This window comes from Acipenser ruthenus, chromosome 24 (genome assembly GCF_902713425.1).
Source record: "Acipenser ruthenus chromosome 24, fAciRut3.2 maternal haplotype, whole genome shotgun sequence".
In the NCBI taxonomy this organism is placed as follows: Eukaryota; Metazoa; Chordata; class Actinopteri; order Acipenseriformes; family Acipenseridae; genus Acipenser; species Acipenser ruthenus.
In genome coordinates this window covers 4,617,239-4,630,731 of record NC_081212.1, presented here as the reverse complement: position 1 = coordinate 4,630,731, position 13,493 = coordinate 4,617,239, and the positions used below count along the sequence as shown (strand labels likewise).

General features: G+C 37.7%; 1 protein-coding gene across 12 annotated transcripts in view; it reads left to right on the top strand.

The window, feature by feature from the left end:
* LOC117429727 (autism susceptibility gene 2 protein-like) overlaps positions 1-13,493 on the top strand; it is a 287,630-nt gene that overhangs the window by 38,505 nt on the left and 235,632 nt on the right. The gene's annotated exons all lie outside the window — the stretch shown is intronic.

The following is a 13,493-nucleotide window of genomic DNA, read 5'->3' as shown; positions in this document are numbered from 1 at the left end:
TGCCTTCAAAACAGCATCAATTCTTCTAGGTACACTTGCACACAGTTTTTGAAGGAACTCGGCAGGTAGGTTGGCCCAAACATCTTGGAGAACTAACCACTGTTCTTCTCTGGATTTAGGCAGCCTCAGTTGTTTCTCTCTCTTCATGTAATCCCAGACAGACTCGATGATGTTGAGATCAGGGCTCTGTGGGGGCCATACCATCACTTCCAGGACTCCTTGTTCTTCTTTACGCTGAAGATAGTTCTTAATGACTTTCGCTGTATGTTTGGGGTCGTTGTCATGCTGCAGAATAAATTTGGGGCCAATCAGATGCCTCCCTGATGGTATTGCATGATGGATAAGTATCTGCCTGTACTTCTCAGCATTGAGGAGACCATTAATTCTGACCAAATCCCCAACTCCATTTGCAGAAATGCAGCCCCAAACTTGCAATGATCCTCCACCATGCTTCACTGTTGCCTGCAGACACTCATTCGTGTACCGCTCTCCAGCCCTTCGGCGAACAAACTGCCTTCTGCTACAGCCAAATATTTCAAATTTTGACTCATCAGTCCAGAGCACCTACTGCCATTTTTCTGCACCCCAGTTCCTGTGTTTTTGTGCATAGTTGAGTCGCTTGGCCTTGTTTCCACATCGGAGGTATGGCTTTTTGGCCGCAAGTCTTCCACGAAGGCCACTTCTGACCAGACTTCTCCTGACAGTAGATGGGTGTACCAGGGTCCCACTGTTTTCTGCCAATTCTGAGCTGATGGCACTGCTGGACATCTTCAGATTGCGAAGGGAAGTAAGCGTGATGTGTCTTTCATCTGCTGCAGTAAGTTTCCTTGGCTGACCACTGCGTCTCCGGTCCTCAACGTTGCCCGTTTCTTTGTGCTTCTTCAAAAGAGCTTGGACAGCACATCTGGAAACCCCTGTCTGCCTTGAAATTTCTGCCTGGGAGAGACCTTGCTGATGCAGTATAACTACCTTGTGTCTTGTTGCTGTGCTCAGTCTTGCCATGGTGTATGACTTTTGACAGTAAACTGTCTTCAGCAACCTCACGTTGTTAGCTGAGTTTGGCTGTTCCTCACCCAGTTTTATTCCTCCTACACAGCTGTTTCTGTTTCAGTTAATGATTGTGTTTCAACCTACATATTGAATTGATGATCATTAGCACCTGTTTGGTATAATTGTTTAATCATACACCTGACTATATGCCTACAAAATCCCTGACTTTGTGCAAGTGTACCTAGAAGAATTGATGCTGTTTTGAAGGCAAAGGGTGGTCACACCAAATATGTATTTGATTTAGATTATTCTTCTGTTTACTCACTTTGCATTTAGTTAATTGATAAATATAATCTATTAACATGTCTATTTTTGAAAGCATTCTTACTTTACAGCATTTTTTCACACCTGCCTAAAACTTTTGCACAGTACTGTATATATTTATAACATGATGCAATCCTGTCCCCAAACAGGAGGATTCATTGACTATTATGCATGCAAGGCCAGTGACTGTAGCTTCTAAGCGCATGGTTTGTGAGTAGATGGGATGGTGAAGACAGATGTAGCTGTGATAAAAGAGACATGAACAAAGGTATTCGCATCGTCTCCTGCCTTCTAAAATAACACACTGTGTCATCGCTTCAGAGTTCAGATTGGAGTCTTGTGTGTGTAGAGAGCGGTTGTGGTGGGGGGTGGGGGGTGGGTCTTTGTAACACAGAGTGAAATTGTGCCCTTAGCTTCAGGTTTAATAGCCAGTCCTGGAAAATTTGCATTTAAAGTAGGATTTTGATTAAACGCTAAATGCGTCTTAATTCTGCCTTGTCCGTCACTCTTCCAAGCAGGGTATCGGATGATGTGCGAGTCCATCGAGTGGAATGATTGGCAAAGGACATTGCAGTGGCCGTGCCAGCCACATCTTTCACAACCCCCCACCTTTCAGTACAGTAAACGGTCTGTTAGTTAAAATGATCAAGTATCTTTGTTGCAACTCCCTGTGATTTACAAGTTTTGGTTTGCTTCATCAGTTTTTAATTAGCTCACAATTGCTACTGATTGAATTCGGCTTGTCATATGCCTTGACTGACGGCTCGCAAAATAGAAAAGGCTGTTTCTCTGGAGGCGATTCAAGTGACTGACGACCCTTATCTTAAACCTTCCTTACATGCCTTGCATTGTCATTCGTAGTGATTTCATTGCAGTACTTGTTCATGACGCAAGTCCTTCTGATTTTCATTTAATTCCCATGTGCATTTGGAGCATATCTTTTTAGACCTATAGGTTGCGTTTTTTGGGATTCACTTTGCATTGTCATAACCTTGTGTCTTATGAAGGACCATCCAAGAAGGCATAGTCAAGGATTCTTTTATGAACCATTTTTCTTTGCTTGGATTCCTACTCGTAGAAAATGATTTATGGAGGTCAGATGCCAGTTCATGTTGGTATTGCGCTAATGAATAAACACTTGTGTGAAGCGTTTTACCTTTCAAAAGTGCAGAGATAAGAGATGCTTAAACCCAGTGACTGTACTTCCATTCTATTTATTCCATGAAAAAAAATACTTGAGTACAACAGAAGGCGTCCATGAATGATTTGTAGATCTCTGTGGTAAGCTGCCGTTTTGTGGCTGTGATGTGCAATAATTGCAGGGGACTCGGGAGAGAGAATCTTTGAAATGTCACTTTAATTGGGCAGCTTGGTGAGCACAGGTTTTGACATTCGAAAGGTTAGACCTGGTATTTGATGAATATATATTATTTTAGAACGCAAGAGGAATAAGTAACCGTTTTGATGGTTTGCAACAGTTCCTTGGCTCCCTTGGAGCTGATAAAATGCAGAAGGTTAACACACTTCAAAGTAGAAGAGTCTAGCAAGAGAAATCTTGGCTTAATTGGGAGTGAATGAGTTTTAATATTCTGTTGACTTCATAAAATAAGACTTTGAAAACAGAGGACACACAGCATTTGTAAATAAATGCCACATGCAGTTAAATACTTGAACGATCACTGATCACTGATACTCTTGGTGAAGAAACACTATCAATTCTATTTCAGTATATTGTGTAAAATAATTTGCAACACTTGGAACCTGTACCATTTCAGGATGTTCTCCTTGCTACTTCAGGCCAATGTTGCTGAAGAAGGGCTTATTTATTCAAATAGAGGGAAGTTATAACAAGTGGAAACCTTATATATTTTCTTTAAACACCAGATGTAGAAGAGAGTTAAGAAGATTATCACATCATTTTAATAAAGCATGGCTGTATTGTTACAATAAGTGGCATTATAATGCCTCAATCTGAGAATCCAAGATTAACTTTTTTACTGTAATCGTGTTAATGTGTGTACAGTAGATATGCAGCAAAACACAATGTGCAATGAGAAAATGAAAAGTTAATTTCGTAGCGTCCTGGCAGGAGCAGCCCCAGGAAGGTTTTATAAAAATGTGCCAAGACTTCATGCACTCCCAGTGAGTTTATACAGTAATCGACATTGTGCTAAATCAAGAAAAACCTTTCTGTGAATACTAAAAAGATGAAATATAAAATGCAACTAATACTGCAGTATTTCAGGGGATGTAGAGGAATCCTAAAATCAAATGCCACTTCTATAAATCAAAACTTCAAATGGAATGATCAGGTTACGGTTTTGTAGAGTAGTGTAAATATTTATAGTCGTGTGTCGTCGTCCGTCCCCCCCCGAAAAACTCGTTCTGCCAACAGAAGTCAAGTAGCGATTGTCGACCTGATGGAGAAATACAGTACACAGTGGTGTTAGCCCAGTTTCACCGCTTTTCCATCAATCTTAAAGTACCTTGTTTGTAAAGAATGACAAAGCAGTAGAAAAGGGGCAGTTGTAATCTGCATTTTCAAGTTTTTAAACCAAAATACAGAATAATTATTTCGTAACAGTGCAATTATCATTGAGAATCTAGCCTGTGCTTATCTTATTCAAATCTGTATCGTTTATTACAGTAATCGGTTGTGTGTTTTTTACAATGTATTCTTTTTTTTTTTTCAAAGACCAGCCATTTAGAGAAAATGGACTTCTAATTAGGTGACATTTTTATATTTGTTAGATAGAGAATTTTCATAGTGTGCTTCTAATTACCACTTTGTGATGTCCAGAGTGTTAGCTTTAAGGCCTCCCTGTCTTTAAAAATAATTTTGTGACGAAGCATAGGGAGGAGTTTTATTTATTTATTTTTTTATATCAGTGCCTGCTGAATAGCTGTGATACAGGCTATCTGACAGTTAATTGGTATGTCGTAGCACTTAAAACAATTAAAGGGTATTAAATGTTTCAAGAAATGAAATGTAATTGCTTGAAGTGAATCCCTAATCATTTGGATTTAAAATACTATTACATGGCCTGTAATTTTCAGAGAGAAAGAATGTACTCTACTCATTTTAAACTTAGAATTTTAAACTTACTGTCCCTTTACGATGGAAAACTTGAATTAAAAGAAAAGAAAAAAGGGGAAGAGATAATAACTTACAATTAACTTATCGTCAGCACGTCTCGTATTCGTATTCGTATTGCTTAACAGTCTTTCTCTTTAGTAATTATATTGTACCCAACACATGTTGCCACATGTTCATTTTTATACCACTGCTACACAATTGATGGTCTCAGGTATCTTAAGGATAGTGTTAAACCTAACAAATGCTGCGTTCAAATGATATGTTCTTACTTCATTTAGATATGAGCCTTGCCCAGTGAGTTTGTTCGAGAAAGCACAGCGGACAGTGTACATTTATATAAACATTGGTAAATGTTATAGCATCTCATTCAATTGTTGAGCTTAATTCCTACAAAAACTACCATTGGCGTCAGACGTGCCTCAATTAGAAAAACAGTTGTTTTAATTCGTTTTCCTGTAACCGTCTAAACTGTTAAAACAGAATGTTATTAATTGTGATCGTTTGAGTACAGTATGCCATCTGCTGCAGCACCCTAAAATATGCTAAGATAAGCAGAGTTCTGTGAAAACAACAGTATCACAACCCTGTTGCAGTAATTCATTGTGACAGGGTAGCGTCACGGCCCAGGCTGCTATCGGCAGGAAAGAGACCCAGAGTCAGAAAGCTGCAGTTTAAGTACTGTAGCGCATGTTTATTAACAAAAAAACAGGAATAAAATAAACTGGCACGAGGGCCAAAATAAAAAGGTTTTAACAAAAGAATAACTGTGTAGGCTGGGCATTAGCTTTCACTACTATGTTTCAAAACAGTACAAAAATCACAGCACATCACAGCACAGCACAGCACACACATTTTATACATGAAACGCTTTTGCCCTGCCACATTAATGCTGAGGCGTGAAAAATAAAAAAATAAAAAATAAAATATATATATATATATATATATGATATTATTAGGCTCTTGAGTAATCCAAATAACACTGCAGTTGGATTTTAAGGTCAAATCAAAACTAGAGCTCATAGGTTGTGACTTTATTAAACAGGCGACTGGGAATTTCTGAAGCAAAATAACTTGCTGGCAGACAGTCACACAAAGGAATCCTGTTCACACTGTTCAAAATGATTGCTGGACATGTATGCAGAGGTATCTTTTTGTTTAAATCCCTTATTCGGTGTATGTTCAAGATATTCATGAAATTTTTGCAGATCTGTAGTAGAACAATGAAGCAGAGTAAAGATTTTTTTATTTGTTAGATGAGTTTTTCCAATGAGAAATAAACAAGGTATTTAAATCCTGCCTGATGTTTGCTCTGCTGTGGGCCTGGAAGAAGTGATATACTCCCTGTTTTTTTTTATTAATACAAGTAATTAATTCAAATTATCTGGCAATAGATTACTAGACACTGACAATTTAGGAGATGACTTATGTAAAAAAATAATAACAATAACAATAGTACTAATCATTTATTATTATTAGCCTAAAGCCATCTGTTTGTTGTCTACACTCCTAAATTAATCTGTAAACATTGCCTGGGATGTTATATAGCTCTCGGGTATCCAGTAAGAGACCAGTAAACCTTTGTGCCAGGTCCCAACTCTGAACACTCTGAGCAGGGGGTGTTAATTTAAAACTTCTTCAAATGTTATAACAATTGAAAAACAGATGCCCTGCTTATTTTCATTTTGCTTTAATTTTGGCTTGTGTTGTTCTTTGAAGCTGAACTGCAAAAGGGTTGTGTTAATGTCCCAGGCAATAATATATAATGGCCACTTGTAACAGCTGTTACTTTAATTACAAAGCGTTCATCTGTTTTAAACCAGCATTAAGTATTTGCTTTATTTCAAAGCTTTTATAATTAAGCGTAGGCAGGACCTGTTAAAGTTAATGCGCTGTCATCTTAAAATTAGACACATAGTTGTTTAAATGTATATTGAAGAGAAAATAGTTGTATTCTGTGCACTTAACTGAAAAATGGAATTGCGTCTTGCCAACCCAGCAGCAGAGAGCAGATCATTCAGGTTCAAGAATTACATCTGCTAAAATACTAACCAAGCAAAATTACATAGAGTACAAATACAATTGCAGCTAATGACAAGGGACAGCTTAAGAAAACTTAAGTAATTGCTCAGTGTTTAAACCATCAGCGTTAAGTTGCTTTGCCAGTTGTCTGCCAAAGACATGTATAATGTAGGTTAGATCAGCCAAAGTGTCCTTATATTGTTTATGGATAACAATCTGTATATTTTCTGTAAATTGTGAGAACGTGAATCTAACGGTTAAGACTATGGTTATTCAGATTCAGTAGGCACATTGAATCCAAACATCATCTACTGTTATTCATGTAGCCACTGTGGTTAAAGCGTAAAGGCATTGTTATAAAATAATTTAGGTGTTACAGTCTTATACCCTCAAGCTGAATTCTAAATGCCAAGCATAAGAAGTGCAGGTATTGATTTATGTGTAGGATAAAGAGAAAAACGGATGGTTTTGGATGGGTATTACAAACCCACCCTAAGGTCAGGAAAGCATAGATCTGGTTTTCCTCAAACTGTTTATTTGTGTGTTATCCTCACAGAAGCATAATATCCTACTCAGAAATCAATATCAACATTGCACATGTCAGTGTTTCAGAATGAACTCACAGTAAGACTGCATGTTGTAAGGTGTTGGTGTCACGGTACTTGTGGTAAATCCAGGAACACAACTTTTGATCCTTGAAGAACGCATTCAATAACAGCTCAGTCTACCTTGTCAGCTTGGGCATTATCTTATTAACTTTGTGATACAGATCTGGATGTTACGTGGTAGCAAGTAGTGGGAAACGCACTGAATAAATGCTGTCAACAAAACTGCCAGAAGTGTCAATAAATACAACAGACACCTCAACAAAAACAAGACTCAAGGGTCATTAGCTAAAGACACCTGTGTTTACAGCCTGACAATGGGGTTGAAGGTGCCTTGAGAAACGTTGAATCAAGATGTAAATAATTATCTTTGGTCTGCCTAATGGTCTCCTCCCACCAGACTACTTGAAACTTAAGAGTAGGCTTGGAATTATGTTCTGGAAATGGACTTTACCCTCAGCTGTATTCCAATGCTATAAATGAACAGTGACAGGAATAAGCATGATAATTGTCAGTACAGAGTACTTGGGATTTTGCCTAATTAATTATTTTGTCTTGAGTGGAGTGTTAATTTAGACGGATGAATTAGCCTCTTAATACCACAAAGCCTTTGAGTATCCTTTCTGATGTTTGCCTTTTAAGATACAATGAATGATTAATATCATGGTCTGAAAAGGCAGAAACAAAAAAACAAGCACTAGTCTGTTTCTGCAGTGCTTATAGAATATGAAAGCAATGCTATGGCCAAAGGTTTTACATCACCTAGAATTTTAGGATTGAGACATTAATTAATAAAATAAATAAATAAATCAATTATATGAACATAATTTAGATGTTTTATTGAGCATCATGTAATCAAAGAAATGTCACGTTTCAATTTGTCAGTTTTTCTTTTAGTATATGGTAAACTAGAAAGCTGTATTTAATTCAATATGTTAACATAACAGTATTCAACCTGTTTAGTTCTGTGCTGCCTCAGATTCCTAATTCAATACTTTTGTTTAGCTTACTAAGTTAATTGTTATCAGTGAATATGAGGCTAGTCATTTCAAATAAAATGAAAGTGTTAGTTTTTGTATATGATTGTACATGCTGTGCACCGTTGCTATGAACTGTACACAGCAATCACAGCAACAGAAGTTACCACAGAAGTGCCTGCTATAGATGCGTGATTACAATCAAATCAGGAGAATCAAACTAAGTACTGTACAGTTCATTGTGATGCTGTTCTAATGTCACCCAGTTTGATGTAAAATACATTGTTAGCTCCCTTAGGACACTGAGCTAGGAAATCTTCAGCAGTGTAGAGATGGTAAAATGGTTTAAATCATAGAGGGTTCAATCCAGCTGTAGGTGTTCCTTCCATGATACATAATCACATGTGGTTGAGAAAATGGTGCCAGGACAGGTGTTGTGTGTGCATGTAAGAAAAGGGCTTGTAACCAGGAGATCCCTAGTGCAAAGCCCGGCTCACTCACTGTGTGACCCTGAGGAAGTCACTTAACCTCCTTGTGCTCCGTCTTCCTGATGCATTGAGCATGCAACTTTCATCCACTTGAGCTGGATTGATTAAGTCACAGTTCTGAATATATTTTCATATTCGCTTGGTGTATGCTATTTCTGCAGCATTTGTGGTTCTGTATCTAGTCGTTATTGACACTGTTCTAATCTACAGTACACATTTTGTAGCTGTATTAAAAAAAACTGAATGCATTATGGAAGATAAGGAAGTAACACAGATGCAATCTCGTATTACCTCACCTACTGTATCAGCACATCTCAAAGTATTGTTGCTAGGTTTACAAGAAGAATGATTTGACATTAGATCTGCTTTGCGGCATTGAGTGATCACCATTCAGATAGCATCATACAGAAAGCTGGTGGCGTCTTTTATACCTGCAAGTAAGATGCTATGAATACTGTATCTTTGTACTATAAGAATCCATTCAGCATCCCTGCTTAAGCCCTTGTCCTTATTGCAGTGCTGTCCTGGATTCTCTGCCATGGTATTCAAAAACACATGTGCACAGGAATAATCTGTTGCATAAATGAAAAAATCTCAGTTTACCTTCCATCTAATATCGACATGCAGTCTCCACATAAAATAAGAGCCTCTCAGAATTGAATCTCCCCCTATTCAGTGTATTTCATTGTGCGGACACTCGCATTGTCTGTAAAGAATCAGTGCTTTTCAGCCCCTTAGTTAAGACTTGAGAGAGTGACGTGGGTGTCTTTGAACCTTGGCAGCTCTGAGCGGGAGCAATATGTTCCTGTCTTTGACTGCACGATTTTTCTGGAGAGATGAAGACACACGGCAGGTTGACGGTATGGAACGAATGGGATTGTGCTTTTATTCAGCTTTAAAATGCTCTGGCATCTTACAGTTATCTGGCAGAGCCGTTGACAGATGAGTCCAATACGATTCTGGAGGAGGAATTTGAGGGGAAGAAACTCGGAGGAAATGTATTTCTAATATTATTCAAAGTGGAATGCTGATGTTTAAAGAAGCAAAGCTGCATATCATTTTTCATTAATATTTGCAGAAGGGCATTTTGACATGCCTTGCGTATATATAGCGAGGACAGTCCCAGACCCAAATCTGTAAATCACGATATGGGTGACGTTTCCAATTTGGATATTGTGATTTCTGGAATGGTGCCCAGGGCAATTCCTTCCTTTGCAAATCTTTTTTTTTTTATATGCATTTATTCTTTTTCTTTTTTTTATACTGCCCCCTTTCCTTTTTTATGATATTTGCCATCAATCTGAGCTGTTCATATTGCAGTTACTGAAATACTGAGCTAAGTCTGTGTTCAGGTGCTTTCACCTGAGTTCACGGGTGCTCTCCAGTTCTAGTTGCCTGCCATAGAGATATGTAACATAAGCTTGATAAGCCGAATAGTCTTTATAGCACTAGAGCCAGCCCCTTTGGTTCAAGCTTGCTTTTATTTTGCTGGCAATCCACGGCTATGCACTTGCTGATGCTGGCGCTTACTAATATAAAGACACTTTTACATACTGAATGTCTAGAACAGACTCGAACTGAAGAGCAGCTTAACCGACTGATGTATTTAACACAGTAACACAACATTTGTGTAAATGCAAGAAGTAAAACTTGTGTGAGGGAGCAGAAAAAAATGAAGAACATCTTATTTGAAGGAACTTTCTCTTAAACTGCAGTAAAACAGAGTCCTCAACATCTCCAAAAGCAATAAAGCCATTGCATAACAATATTAATTAGAGCTGTCTTTCTAAGGAGCTGCCTTTTGATCCATATTACTTGTATTAACATTTTTTCTGTTTTAAATTCCAGGCTGCACAGTGGAGCGAGTGGGTGTTTTTCATGCACTCTTGCTCTGTTTACAGTCGTTACTTTTCGTTCTTAAAAATATATTAAAGGTATGCTAAGTATGATTTGCAGTAGACAGCATGATATTAAAGAAAGATTGCTAATGCAATTTGGAACAGTATTAGGAAGATAAAGAGCATCTCATATTTGTAGCGATACTTTGTTCTGTAAAAAGATCACAGCTGTGCATTCTCTTGAAATATGGTTGCATATTGTGTTTGCTTGAACCCAGTGGCCAAGTCAGTGCATTTATCATTGGCCCTCTCAGCATGTTTGAAAGTGATCCTTTTATATCATTTTCCCACATATATATCTCTTAACCTGTTTGAAAGATATTTAATAGATTTTCTTTTGTTGTAGTTTTAATTTCCATATCAGTGCTGTTTATGGTTCAGTAGTTTTTTTTCTAACGCATTGAATAATTTCACGATACAAGTATGTATTAGTGTAGACTTGTTTCTCATCTTTGATTCAGCTTCTGAGAAAAACCTGTGAAAAAAAAGCTTGGTAATTCATTATAAAATGAGGATTCATTTTGGAATAAGGATTTTCAAAATGTAGTTTATTTTATTGCATCGCCTAAAATGTTTTTAGCTTCTGCATGCAAGTGTCCTCGGGGAAACGGCTAAACAAATCTGAAATGTGCCTGGACTGTTATTTGGCTTCTCTTTTTATTGAGTAATTAACTTTTGAATGTTTATATAAAAAAAATAATAAATACAGACACACAACCCAACCCAGTCAGTCTGGAGTGTGTCTGGACTCTTAATGCGGAGTGCCACTTGGTAACCATTTCTTGTTGAATGCATTATTCCTGTTGAGCTGCTTACGGACACAAAAACACATTACGAATTTACAGTGTTTTATAAATTATAGTTTATTCTGGCTGAACACGAACGAGCAGGCTGGTAATTGTATTCATTTATCTGCTCCTAATTTGTGCCGTGTCTTTCTAAGGTTTTCATTGTTCCTTGTGCTGTATTTGTTCTGTATAAAAGAAAGCTGGGGGAAAAATAAAATATAAAACCTATGGCTGGCTCCATTTCATGCATAGACCTTGTATTGATGTGTGTATTGGGTTATGCTATGTGTGGGTCTTTAAGCTCGATACGGAACATAATCCATTACTCATGGCTGTTAAAGACCCCTTGGGGAACCTTGGTTGTCATGGAACAACATTTCTCTTTTCAAACCACAGAACATTGCTCAGTACTCCCTGGGAAGAAACATGGACAACAAGGAAGTCTGAATGCACTCCTGATGAATGTGTAGGTCAGTTAGACAGAGAAAATACAGATGGAATGACTTATTTTAGCATTGTAAATTGATAATCTGTGATCCAGTCTTGTCTCTGAAATGCAAGATGGATTGCAATTACTCCAATTGGTTGACTAATTAAGCAATAAAATCCTGATTAGAGGACATTACCACTTTTATTTGGATGCGACGGGAAGAGTACAGGCAAGGTCAATTCCCAAGGTAATACCAGATTTATCAGGATTTTATTATTATTGGAAACTGGGAAACAGGGACTTTATTGATTTTTTAAATATCCAGATCTTTAAATTACCTTTCCAATGTTGTTGGGTTTCCTTTCGTATTATTTTTGAAACTAGACATTTTATCTAAATGTCATCAAGCAGAGCTTCCGAGGTTTCAAATCCTTAGTATCTTAATTTATCACGCAGTGATTTGAAACAAGAGTGAACTGGTTCTTGTACCAGCACCAGTCGCCACAGTCGTCTTCATGACTTCTTGTAAGTGATAGCTGTGGAATCTGGCTCATTGTTTGACGTTATGGATGATACCTTGACTAATAAAACCGCAGTAACTGAAATTCAATTAATAAGTATACACGTTGCTGAGGTACTTTAAGAATTTGAAAATGTAAAGGGATTAATTGGCAGAACTGTTTGGAGTTGGAAGCCATGGTGGTGGCAAGACAGTTTGTCCTGAGGTGAACTGGAGTGTGTGCATCTGCTGAAACAGGAGTTTAACACTCTTCCCCAGGCTGATCAGTTCAGATTGGAGGCAGGAGAAAATAACCACAACAGGCATGAGAATTTCTTCATAATGAATCTGCAAAGCAGACCCATTCTAGGAGTGGCTGTCACAAAAATAGGTCAGAACTCCATTGGACTCAAAACACATTACTGATGTTTTTTTTTTTTTTTTTTTCCAGCCTCAAAAGCAACTCTATGGGCCAATCTGAAGAACATACTTCATATTTTTACCTCCAGCTTGACTGCATTAACATGAAGCCGTGTTCATTGTGACCATTAATCTTCCTTATGTTAATTGCATTACTGCCTACTTTGTCTAATTATCTTCATAAAGGTTGCCTTGCGTGGCCCGTGATTTGGCATAACCATTTGTTTGCAGGGGTTGTAGATAAAGAAAAATAAGTAGTAAAATATCCATTAATACAATCCACCTTCTGTTACACTCCAGCTGTGATATAAAATGGTAATCAAAGCACTGGCAGCAGAAGATTGCAGAATCTCAAACACAGTTACAGCCAAAATGAAGTGTTTGTGGTATATACTGTAGTACTGTATATGAGGGTGCCATTGCAAACCTCATGGATCATCTCAGCCAGACAGAGTAGAGTGGTCATTATACTCTCTCCAGGGCCAAGATTGAGCATACTATTGTAAGTGCAGACTCGTCAGTGCAGTATACAGCCACGTCATAACCTCCTTAGATTTGTACTGTACACTTTTGACTGTATAACCAAGCATTATAGTTGCATTTTTTGTAATTGCACACAGTATTGGCACTATTTTTTTTTTACAGTATCGATCAGAGTTTTTAACAGTTACATTTTTGTAATAAATCTTTGTCTGTTGACTGGCTGTACTCTACTTGTGCATCTATTACTTTGCTAAATTGCCACTACGCATTTTATACAACCTGACCATTAGGGCTGCATGACCTACAGCAGGGATTACTTGCAGTTTCAAATCTAATTTGATCAACTGGAGTCCTCTGTGCCTTGGCACAGCATTAGGCCTGTCTATACAGAGTGGTTAATCCTCATTAGGAGGCTGGTAGATAAGTAGGGTATAAATTGCTTATTATTAAGGTGCATTTTCTGCTAAATTATAGA